The following is an 11,558-nucleotide window of genomic DNA, read 5'->3' on the forward strand; positions in this document are numbered from 1 at the left end:
GGGACTTTAAGAATGCAGGTTTTCATAGTTGGTTGTTTTAATGCTGATTTAGTGTGTATTTGTCCATTCTCTGTTGTGTTTTTAAAGCTTTATTGTTTGTATTCAGCTTTGAGAATCCCAACTGAAAAGTAGGTTATAAATCAGGGGTGGGTAACTTGTGGCCCTCCAGGTGTTTTGGACTACACCTTCCATCAGCCCTAGCCAGCATAGCTCCAGACAGCATTTTTATTTTTCTTAGAGCTGAGAAATATAAGATACAGCTCTCCAACAATTAATTCAATGAATTGCTCTCCGATTCAATGAGTGATCAAGGTGATTTATTATAAAATCACAAAAACCATAAAATACAACAATTCCAAATAAGACAAAAATAAAATAATAAAATACATACATTGTCATAAGATAAGGAAACCTAAAATCATTCCTCTTGGGACTGCCACTGTATTTTAACATTATCTTCAGTTCCTGCTTTTTCCCTAGCCCAAAATATCCAGGAACCCCCTACCTTGGGGCTTCAGTTTATCCTGTTGTTGCTACTGCCAGAATCTTGACCTCTCTGTTCTTGAGCACATTTTCTCTAGGTCACAGTATATTGAACAAACAGTGATAGGGGGGGGGGGGAATCTCATTCACATCCACATCAGGAAAGTATTTCATTTTCTTGAATTGCTCCAGAACTGTTTCTCCCATGATCCAACCCTTGATTTTGGAGGAAACAATTATCTATGGCAACATTTTGTGTCTCAGATGAATGGAATAAACAGAATGGTTAATGTAACCACAAGTCCAAGGACCACATAGGAAGAGAGGCAGGTGTAAGTCAAGCCTTTCTTTGGACTTCCAACCTCTGGCTTGCTTGCTTGTAGCTTTGTTTATTTCTTGACTCGCACGAGCTACTTTAAATTCTTTGTGAAACTTATTTTAATAATACCAGGTTCTCTTAGGGAAGACTCTTAAAAAAAGCCTGGAGCACCTGTGCATATTTCTTCCATGCAGTCCTTAGGGTTATAGATGGTAGGTTGGACCCAGACTTAGTCATACTTTCAGTTGACCCATTGAAATCAGTGGAACTAAAGCCCTATTCAGGCATTATAAATCTGAATAGACTAAACACAGGAAAGGAAGCATGGTAGTCCACCATCCTCCTCACATGTATCTGTTGCCCTATGCTCATGGAGAGTGTTCTGAAGAAGAGAGCTTTCTGTTTTTGTGGATGCTCTCCACATGATTTTAAATGATGGAAAATTAGTGTTCTGAATCAGATGGAGAACCTTCATGGATAGAGGAGGCTTTCCTCTTCAGAAAATTGTCCTCCATGACAGTGCCATCTCCGGGTTTTTGAGGACTTTGGGGCAAGACACCCAAAACGGGGCCCCTCCATCAGTGAGTTGACCTTCTCCCCACCATTGTCACCAGCCGCTCTTACTCCTCATTCGCTCTCATCATTGCCACCGTTTGTTTGCATGACATGTGCAGAGGCAGTGAGAAAGTAGGCAGTGGCATCTACTGCTGCTGCTCCTCACCAGCACCACTGCCACCACTGTTGTTTGGACCAGAGCAAGAGGCAAGTAAACAAGCCAGTTGCAGTGGTGAAGAGGAGGAGCAAGTACAAAGGGTTCTTGTTGGTGGACCCCTGCTGGGGTGTTGGCCTTCAGCAGAAGCCTAACCAGGGCCAGATCTACACAGGGCTTTTACACTCGTTCTACTGCATCCCGAAATTGATAGTGTCAGATGACGTATGCTGTTCTCTGTAGCTAGCGCGCTGTTTCTAGCTCTAAAATCTGGTGTTTCTGAAACTGCTTTTCTGGTGGATTATCCCATCACAGCACTTTCGGGGTCTGTGTGAGCTGAACTGCAGGCTGCTGGAGCAGTGCTGATTGGCGGAAGGGAAATTGGCGGAAGGGAAATTGGTGGGGGTGGATGCGGGTCATGGCTACCTGGAAGTAACTTCAAGGTGCACTTTGCCGAGTACAGGAGCAGAGGAGTTGGGAGAATTCCTCTGCCTGTAGTTATAATATTCATTGGGTGGGAACGGTGGAAAGTAAGCCTCAAGCCTGCCATTTTAAAACTATGCATCCCTACTTGGAAGTAACTTGTCCCCTTTTGCAGTTCACTGCGGGGGGGAGGGGGGGAGAGTGGCAGAGAGCAAGCCTCAAACAGCGGGAGAGGGAAGGAATGGAAGGAGTTAACCTTTTTGGCTTCTCCCTATCGGGAGTTTGAGAATGCTATTTCCCTATCTGCATACCTTAGAATATGAATAAGGTTGGTTCCCCTTTTTAATTTATTTGCCTCAAGGAACAACTAGCTGGCATGGATAACCATGTCTACTCAGAAGTGAATCACATTTTTTCAATGAGGCTTACTGCTAAGAAGGTCAGCAGGTTACTTTTGGGTTCCCTCCATAAAAACAAAAAAAAACTCCACGCAGCATCGTAGTTATAAATTCCTGCAACGTCCCTCCTCTCCCTGCTTCCTGATTCTCAGGTATGCAGAGCTTTATTGATTTTAAGAGCTGATGGCCCCCAAATGACCCCTAATCCTGCCAGGACCGTTTGCATTCACAGTATCGCTTTTGCGGAGGAATGTTGTTGCACACCATTGCATTGCTTCACACGGGCTTATGGGCACCGAGGGAGGATGTTTGCATGTCTACTCAGAGGTAACCCCTCCATTGCACGCAAGTGGGGTGGGGAGGCCTATTGATTCAAAGCTGTGCTGGGAGATCAGAGGGCAAAAAAATGGAGATGCGCAGGTACACAGAGCTTTATTGATTTTAAGAGCTGATGGTTCGAAAATGCGCATATACAGGAGGGCGGGACTGCATTTCTACGAGCTCAAAAAGAAATCATCCCCACCTCCCTCTCATTCTCATCCATTTCACTTGACTGCACATGGAAAGGGGAACAGGGGCGGAAGTAACTTGGTGTCTCCTATTGACTTAACAAAGCATGGGAGTGTGGAGAACGGGGGGGGGAGGGGGGAAAGGGAAGCCTGTCTGTCTGTCCACATGTCCACAGCAATTTAATTCAAGTACTTTAATTCACCCCAATTTCCCCTGAGAGAGGGAGCATGTGAGGGGAGGTGTTGGCTAAACATGCCTAGTTGGAAATAAGTCATGGCAGTTTATTCACACAGGGGAAGGAGAGTGGGCAGCCAGTAGCAGGAGCATAGACAGGGCAGAGAACAAGCCGCATTCGCTGAGCAGCATCCCTGCGGTTGATGACGTTCACTTCAACTGGTCATCGAGTCACACAAGAGCACTTTATCATCAAGTCACACAAGAGCACTTTAAACCACCCAAACCCCAAAGTGGTTTAAGGTGCTCTTGTGTGACTTGTGAAAGCGGGTTTTTAGGTGGTGTATACTCTACTTTCCTTGCTTCATGTGCCGCTGATGGACAAAAGCCAATAATCCGAATAAACCAGAAAGCACTTCTCATTCCGTTTCAATGTCTTAAGGAGCACCTCCAGCAACACCAGACAGGCCGCTTAACAAGATCAGCCTCGGATGGCCTTCTCTCTGTCCCATCAGCCAGGACAGCTAGACTGGTGGGGATGAGGGAGAGGGCCTTTTCTGTGGTAGCCCCCACTCTGTGGAACTCCCTCCCTAAGGAACTCCGTCATGCCCCCTCTTTAATGAGCTTTTGCCGTGCATTAAAAACGTGGTTGTTCAGGCAGGCATTTGGGGTGGGTTAGGGTATTTTAGAAAATGTTTTTATTGTAGAATTTTATTGTTTTAAACGGTTTTATTATATGTTGTACATTGCCCAGAGTGGCTGGGTGACCAGCCAGATGGACGATTGATAAATTTAATAAATAAAATAAAATGTAGCTTGAGCCTATGCCTACCCTTGACACTGGCTCTGCTCCATGAATAGAGGCTGATGAAAGCAATAATGGAGGGGGTGGGGTGGGTCTAGCACACTCCCTCCCGTGCGTTTTGCCTACTCACATTTATAATGCCTGAATAGAGGTTAAGTCTGGATCCAATCCCATATTTTTAAGCATTTATTACTGCAGTGATGGGGTGTACATTTAAAATATCAAAATTACATTATTCCCCTAACTTATGATAATAATAATAGCCCACTGGTTAAAACATAATTATTAAAAACCTTGTCAAGGCTAGCAAGTGGTATTAATTACCTCTGTTTGAAAGTAAAGACCTCAAAATCCCAAATGACTCTTTGTCTCCTTTAGTGTAGCTGCGGTATATAATGTGTGGTGAACTTTATATTGCCTGATAGCTTTCAGAAATGAAGTTTTTAATTGCTGTAACCTTTATAGCTACATGCCTTATTAAGCTTGTGCATCACTTCGTACTAAGCAGGTAGTGCATAACTTTGCTTTATTTCTGTGTCTTCCTATGTTGACCAATTTGAGAGAGGCTTAGCTTCATGTTTGTTTAATGCATATATTTGATTTTCCTTTTTTCTTAGATAATGATTTTTATTTAAGATAAAGCAGAGGCTTTATACCCTATTGTAAGGTAAGGGATAGTTATGAGCCATTTCAGTATAAGCAACCTCGTGTTTCGAGTGGGGGGACAAAACAAATCCTACTGTTTCAGCAGTGAGATTGTTAAAGTGTGTAGGGGATGAATTATTATTTACTAAAGAGCCTGGTTTAAGTTATAAGTGCGGCAAGGAGTAACCTCATTGGTTTGGGGTTGGAGCTGTGAGAAATGATGTGGTTCTCTCTTTTTGTGTCTTTTAAAGTAAGATTTTTATTGTTTTTTGTTCTGTTTAAAGAATAGATCACATTTGCAGGAAGATCCATACATCTGTCTACCAAGTATTTTTCCTCATCACTCTTTTAAATACAATTTTCTCAAGCAGCTATAACTTATAGCACAATTCAGTGCACTATTTTGTGATTTTCTTTTCATAAATTCCAGAAGAACCATTAAGTTCCATGTTGAGTTAGACCTCAAGCCATTATTTAATATTCCAGTTCAATCCAAAAGATGATTTATCCACTAGATTTATATCTGCATCTTACCAAATGCTTCCTGAAATATTTGAAGTTTTCCTTTACTGACTTTCTTGACCTAGGATGCTTCCAGATGAATTTTTTATTATGCAATTGGTCTGCCTTATTCGCAGAATTTTGTGGCAGGGTGGTGGTGGAGATGACTCTCTTCCGTTTGTAACTCTCCTGTATTTTCCTACTGCTTTTTCTGTCTTTTATCTCACTAGAAAAAACAACAAAATGAAGGAAAGACAGAATAGCTGCACACGGTGCCTTTTGATTGGTAACACTAGAGCCCTAAGTTTGGAAGCATCCTTTTCCCCAGCTCCTTTCCCTCCTTTGTATGACATACCATTCTCTTGCTCCCCCACCCCATTCTTGTTGAGAAAAAGGAGCCAGGGAATGGACCATTTCTCTTTCTGCTGTACTAGTTTCATGCCTGGTTTTCCCCATTCATAGCTCAAAGCAGTGAACCTGCAAAAGATAATTACAGCACAATTTGTAAAAATGGTGGGGTGGATTTTTCTTGTGTGAATAGCACTGTGGATAGAGTCCCAACACTTTTTACTGGAAACCCCTTTTTCTTTTTATGCCTGTCTGCTTTTAAAAGCCTTCAGACATTTGGGCTCAATTAAAAAATCACATAAAACCAATGTTTGTGCTACCCACAGGATTGAATCCAGATTTAAAAGCTTTTCTACATGAGGCTGTTAATCAGCTGTTAATCTGCTATATCTACTTTTGGTTTCCTCGCAGAATTGCTATCCGAGCATTACATGAGGAGTGTTTCCTTTCCTGCTTTTCTGCTACATAATCTCTAGGTGGCACTGTGCTATAGTGGAATATCACAAATACACAAGAGGAAATCACACTTTCTTGTGCTTTCACAATTAAATGCTGCATTTTCCCTGCTCTACAAAAAAACTCGTCGAAAGTGCTGGTTAGCTACAGAAGCAAACCTGGAGGGTCACTATGTCATCTAAAAAACCCATATACAGCCATGAATATGAAATGATGAGCGCACAATAAATACCTTGTGTAGAAAAGCCCTGTGTGTGTGCAACTGGCCTGGTGGAAGTAGACTTCCTTGCCCCCTGTTTGGCAAGACAGTCTCTCCAGGCCCCTGGAAATGCTATACAGCTATACTGCTGAATGGAGTAGGCTGTGTTGTGGGGAGAGTAGTGTGAGAGGGAAAGACAGGGATTCCCTAAAATCAGGCAGGTTTACCTTCCATAAATGGACCTGTGCTCATGGAAAGTGATTCTGCCTGATTTCATTTGTTCGCCCTGCACAACAGCCTATTCCATTCAGCAGGGTCCTCCAGCACACTCTAATATTTGCAGAGGGCTGGAGGGGCTGCCAAGGGGAGGAGAGGGTGGAGAAGTTTCCTTCATCCAGCCCAGTTGCATGTGCCTAAGTCTGCATTCAACCCATAGTCTGGAATCTCAAACCATGGTTTGGGTTCTAAACATTCAACAGGAAAACCATGGATTTGGGTCCCCTTGGCATTCAGTTTTGCAATTTCACTTCAATCTGTACACTGCAGCAACTTCTGGGACAATAGCTGCAACTATGATTTGTCAGTTCAGACACTGCACTGAACCATGGTTAGTCCAAACCATAGTTTCCAACATGCTTCAAACCATGATTTCTGAGTCTGGTCTGAAGTTGTTCTGAAGCTATGATTTGGCTATTCAGGCATCATACTAAGCTCTATTAAATTAATTAAACATGTTTTGGCATGAGGTCTGAAGGCCAGACTAAATTCATCTAGTTTGGATCTGAATGGAGACATTTAGGGTGCAATCCTATGGCTGCTAGGCAGTGGCTAGACAGCCATGAGATTGGTCAGTTTCTGGAGAACCGACTCCCCACCCCTCCCCCACTGCCTCATAGGCGGTGCAGATCGTCCCTGCACTCCGTGCTCGTAAGAGCAGCACAGAGCGGGGGAAGGGGGCATCCCCAGGGGCAGGGCAGGGAGTTAGGAAGTGCTGGTATGATACTTCCTATGTGTCGTTCCGCCTCCTCACCCCACGCTCCGATGTCTCGTGGCTAGACAGCCAAAATCGGCCATCTAGCCACGAATGCAGGGCGGCTGGAGCGTGGAGGAGACGATCCCCTCCGTGCTCCTCCTACCATACATTGGATAGGTGGTCACCTCTGAGTTTGGAGGTGGCCACCGCTCCGCATGGGATTGCGCCCTTAATGTTTTTCTGATTGTGCCTGCCCCTACATTAGCACATATGCATTAAGAAGTCCATACATGCAGCTCTGAGAGTGTTAGGAGCAAAGTAAGCATGATGTTTCTCAACTCTTATCCCATCCAGGCTTTGCTTAGTGCAGTGCAGCTGCATACAGTGAGCAGATTTTCCTTCAAATTTTCACCTCCTCAGCTCTTGCTGTATTGGTGTAGGCAGCTGAAGGACAATGTGGGTTATTCAGGGTGGGGAGACTGATGACATTTCCATCTTCAACAGACTAAGAGCCCAACCCATTTCATTTGTGTCTCACTGAGTTCAGTGAATACTTCTCTCAAGTAAGCATGCATAGGATCTCACTATTGATCTTGCAAGGATTTAAGCCCTGATTTTGAGGCAGGCTGCAGAAGACTGGTTAGCAGGTAGCGATAATGCTGTTCTCTGTCTCTTGTCTTCCCTCTTCTTCCTTTAGCTTCTGGTGGCATTATGTTGTGTATACGTAAGGGATATGTGGATGGGAATATGCGAAACAGCAGTGCACATTTTTGTTATTAGCTTATTACACCTATGAATAGGGTGGAGATGTTTTAAATAAACAATTTAAATGTAGCAAAATGTAATTAATCTGAATCTTTAAATTATACATTTTTGGAAATACGAATTTGGGTTTGCTGTCTTTTTTCTTTGTAATTGTGTTTTGCCACCCATATGAGCATAGAAATAAATTCTAGATATCTTGCTCCTCCCTTTATTATTGTACTAAGAGGCTTCTCCCAGAAACCTTGATTCTTACTGTTTCTTGCCACTAGATGGGAGAATAAAGTTATCAATGTTGTGCTTAGGAGTAGGAGATCCTTGCTACATTTTCTTCTAGACTGCTCTCTAGAATTATTTTTAAAACAGAACCTCAGATTCAGTTAGGAATAATCATAACTTGATAGCCATTTCTAAGCTGCTACTTCACATTTCATGATTAAAACTGAACACTGTAATAACAGAGATTAATCCAAGCAATTTCCAATTATCTATTAATATTTACATGTAACGTTTCAAGTGAAAATGTACCCTTTGGTTATCATGAGGCAAAATTCCTGAGGGTTGAATGAAGGGAGGTGAGCATTTGTATATGAACTGTATCACCCAGAATGCTGCAGTTGTCTAAATAATTTTAGAAATATTCACAGCAGTTAATAAGATTAAACATAATATAATGGCAAAGTCTCTGCTGTTGTTACTTTTCTTCTATTTCTTTATCTCAATCTATTACTTAAAACAATACTGTACTTCCCACTGAGCGTCATATAAACTATCTAAAAGGACGGTTGTCTTGCATTGACTTGAGAGGGTGCAAGATGAATAGCTGCCATGTTTGTGTTCTTTTGCTTTCCATAACTTTTTATTTCTACTCAGTTCAGCAGCTAAAGTTTAGCTGTACTCTGTCCTCATGGCTGTCTACTTTGGCAAACCAAGTTTTGGCTGTATGTGGAATAAATGTGCTTTTCCATGTTCTTCAAGATTATTAGTTTAGCAATTGTTATAAATATTAGGTCACCTTTCAACTTTCTCCAATGCCAAAATATCTGTGCATATTTAATTAAATGATGCCATATCACATGGGGATCTAATAGTCTCAACAAAGCTAATTTTTGAAACATTCCTGCTGATAAAAGCTCATAGAAAAATGTTTTAGGTGGCGTTGGTCCCTAAAGCTAACACTGCATGTGAAGGAGATTAGTGTGAGAGAGGTCAGTGCTAGTGCCATTAAAAGGAAAATGGAAACAACTGCACAATACCTTCTGTATCCTGTGCATGTATTATGAAAATATAATATATATTGCATTTTCTATCTGAGGTCTCTTCACGAAGTGAGATGAATAGTTTCTTCTGTGTCTTTCAGAAAAACATATGGGGCTGGTTTGCATGATCAAAACAAGCTACTGTGGCTTATTTAACATAGTAGCTTGTTTTGATCTTGTGAACCGGCCTTGTGTGTTTATCTTAAAGACAGCTGAAGAGACCATTCATCTCACCTTGTGAAGAGACCTCAGGTAGAAAGTGCAATCTGTATTATATTTTTGTAATTGTATTGTTGTGGTATGTGCCAGGCATGATTTGCATAATCACTACCTGGCTGCGGCTTATCGTATCATCTGAACCCAGATGGCATGGCTTGTTGGAGGGTTAAACAACCCTCAAATAACCCTACTACTGCCCATGGGTTATTTGAGGGTTGTTTAACCCTCCAATAAGCCATGTCATCTGGGTTCAGACAACATGATAAGCTGCAGCCAGGGTGTGATTATGCAAATCACACCCAGCACATGCTGTGTCTCACAACTATCCACCATGGCTCATGGTGGATTGTTGTGAGCCTCAGCGTGTGCTGGGCACTATTTGCATAATCACCACCTGGCTGCAGTTTATTTAAGCCACAGTGGCTTGTTTTGATCATGCAAACTGGGTCATAGTGTTGTCCTATAATCCCTGAGAGGAAGAGTTACACTTCAGTTGGGAAGTTCATACTCTGCCAATATTAATAACTAATGCCCTGTTTGGCATTATTTTTTGAAGTACGCTATGACCTGGTCTGTATTTAATGACAACCCAGGGTATGGGTTGAGTATGGGTTGTCACTGAATCATGGGTTGTCATTATGTGTGAAACCTGTACTATGTTCTAACTATGGGCTATTAGCCATGAACAGGAAGAGAGCCTTGGGGGCTGGTTCGCATGATCAAATAAGTCATTGTGAGTTATTTAAGCCATGGTTGGCTGTGGTCCATGCTGGCACGTTCCAGCGACCCACAACCCCTGCTGCTCGGATTTGGACGACAAACAAGCCACAGCTTGAATACTCAAAAACCACCCAGCACACAACACAAAACACCATGGCTGTGGTGATTGTGTGGAACAGGTCATGACTTCTTGTTGGATTGTGAATTCAGGGTTGTTTGTGGTTAATCACCCTTAGTTAAAAATTCACATGTAACGACAAACATGATTCAGCAACAACCCATGATTTGACAACAATCCATACTCAATCCATACTCTGAGCTCAGAGTATGGATTGTCGTCTATAGGTCTCTCTATATATACTATAGGTCTATATATATATATACCAAGATAGGTCTATATATATATACTGCTAAGTGATCATCTATAAATGTAAAGGAGGGAAGGTATGCCCTGACCAGTAATGTGGAAAAAGCACTGTTTCATAAAAATAATTAATAATCGAACAAATTAGTCAGATTGGTCAGTAAATTTTTTTAAAGGTGACTATCCCAAGGGAGTCAGTAATGTGCACAGCTGTTTGGGCATGCTGCTGACATTAGTATGTTAACAGTTGCCAGTGTTTTAATAATCTCTGTCTCCCTTCAAACAGTGTAAGAGAAATGTATGCTATTGAGTTGGTGTATCTTAAAATATTTGCAAGTATTCTGTTAGAAATATTTCCAAGTAAAGCTTTGAATATGTATGAATATAACGTTTCAACTACTTTAAGAGTGTAAGCCTATACATGTCTATTCAGAAGTAAGCCCTATTGAGATCAATGAAGCTTACTCCCAAGTAAGTGGGTATAGGATTGCATTTGCAGCCTAAGCGTATTGAATTTTTCTTCCTTATCAAATACATAAATTCAACTACTTTAGACTATTGGAAAAACTTCTTAAATATTTATGCAGCACAACACGAACATGTGTACTTTTTAAAAGTTTAGTTTCCTAAATACAAGTCAAACATGCTTACATTTATTGGGGATCTGATTTAGAGTGTTTCTACATTAAGCAACCGCCCTGCAAAAATCCACATCCTTTCCTGAGCTTCCTGCTTTTGGTTTCTTTGCCGGATTAGGAAGGGGTCCTTTATACAGCAGACATGTGGTTTGAACTGAGGGAGTGCGTTCCTCCCTCCCTGGCATGTGTGCAAAGCGGGGAGGGAGGAATCTTGTTTTCATAGCTCACAGCCCCCAGGAAACCTCTGACTTACTTCTGAGTAGACATAAAATGTAAGATTGTGCTGTAAGTCTGCAACCCTCGGCACACTTACTTGGGAGTAAGCCCCATTGAACTTAATGGGGTGCTCTGAATCAACAGAGGACATTGCTTCTGAGCTGGGTGGGGTGGGGGATCAGATATGTCTCCCTTGATATGACTTGCAGGGAGGCATTTTACCCTCTTCTCCCTCCAACTGAGAAATGTGCCCAAGCATTTACATGGCAGACATCTGGGAATCAAGGAAAGACTTTCCTCAGAAAGACTTGAGTGGAAGCAGGAGTTGCAATTGGCAGGCAATTCTTGCCCTTGCGCCTGTCAAATCTGCTCCTGCACACCCCACTCCCATCCTCAGTGCCTTCTCATCCTGACGGTGTACGCCCCCAGCAATCAAA

The 11,558-nt window shown here is 42.2% G+C and overlaps 1 protein-coding gene across 1 annotated transcript in view; it reads left to right on the forward strand.

Annotated features, from left to right (window-relative positions):
• The window catches only part of LOC146343887 (UPF0462 protein C4orf33-like), a 110,611-nt gene that overhangs the window by 91,704 nt on the left and 7,349 nt on the right, over positions 1-11,558 (forward strand). The window lies entirely within an intron of this gene.

The sequence above is a fragment of the Heloderma suspectum genome, chromosome 5 (genome assembly GCF_057233095.1).
Source record: "Heloderma suspectum isolate Gila_16-S chromosome 5, 16-S_ref, whole genome shotgun sequence".
Classification (NCBI taxonomy): domain Eukaryota; kingdom Metazoa; phylum Chordata; class Lepidosauria; order Squamata; family Helodermatidae; genus Heloderma; species Heloderma suspectum.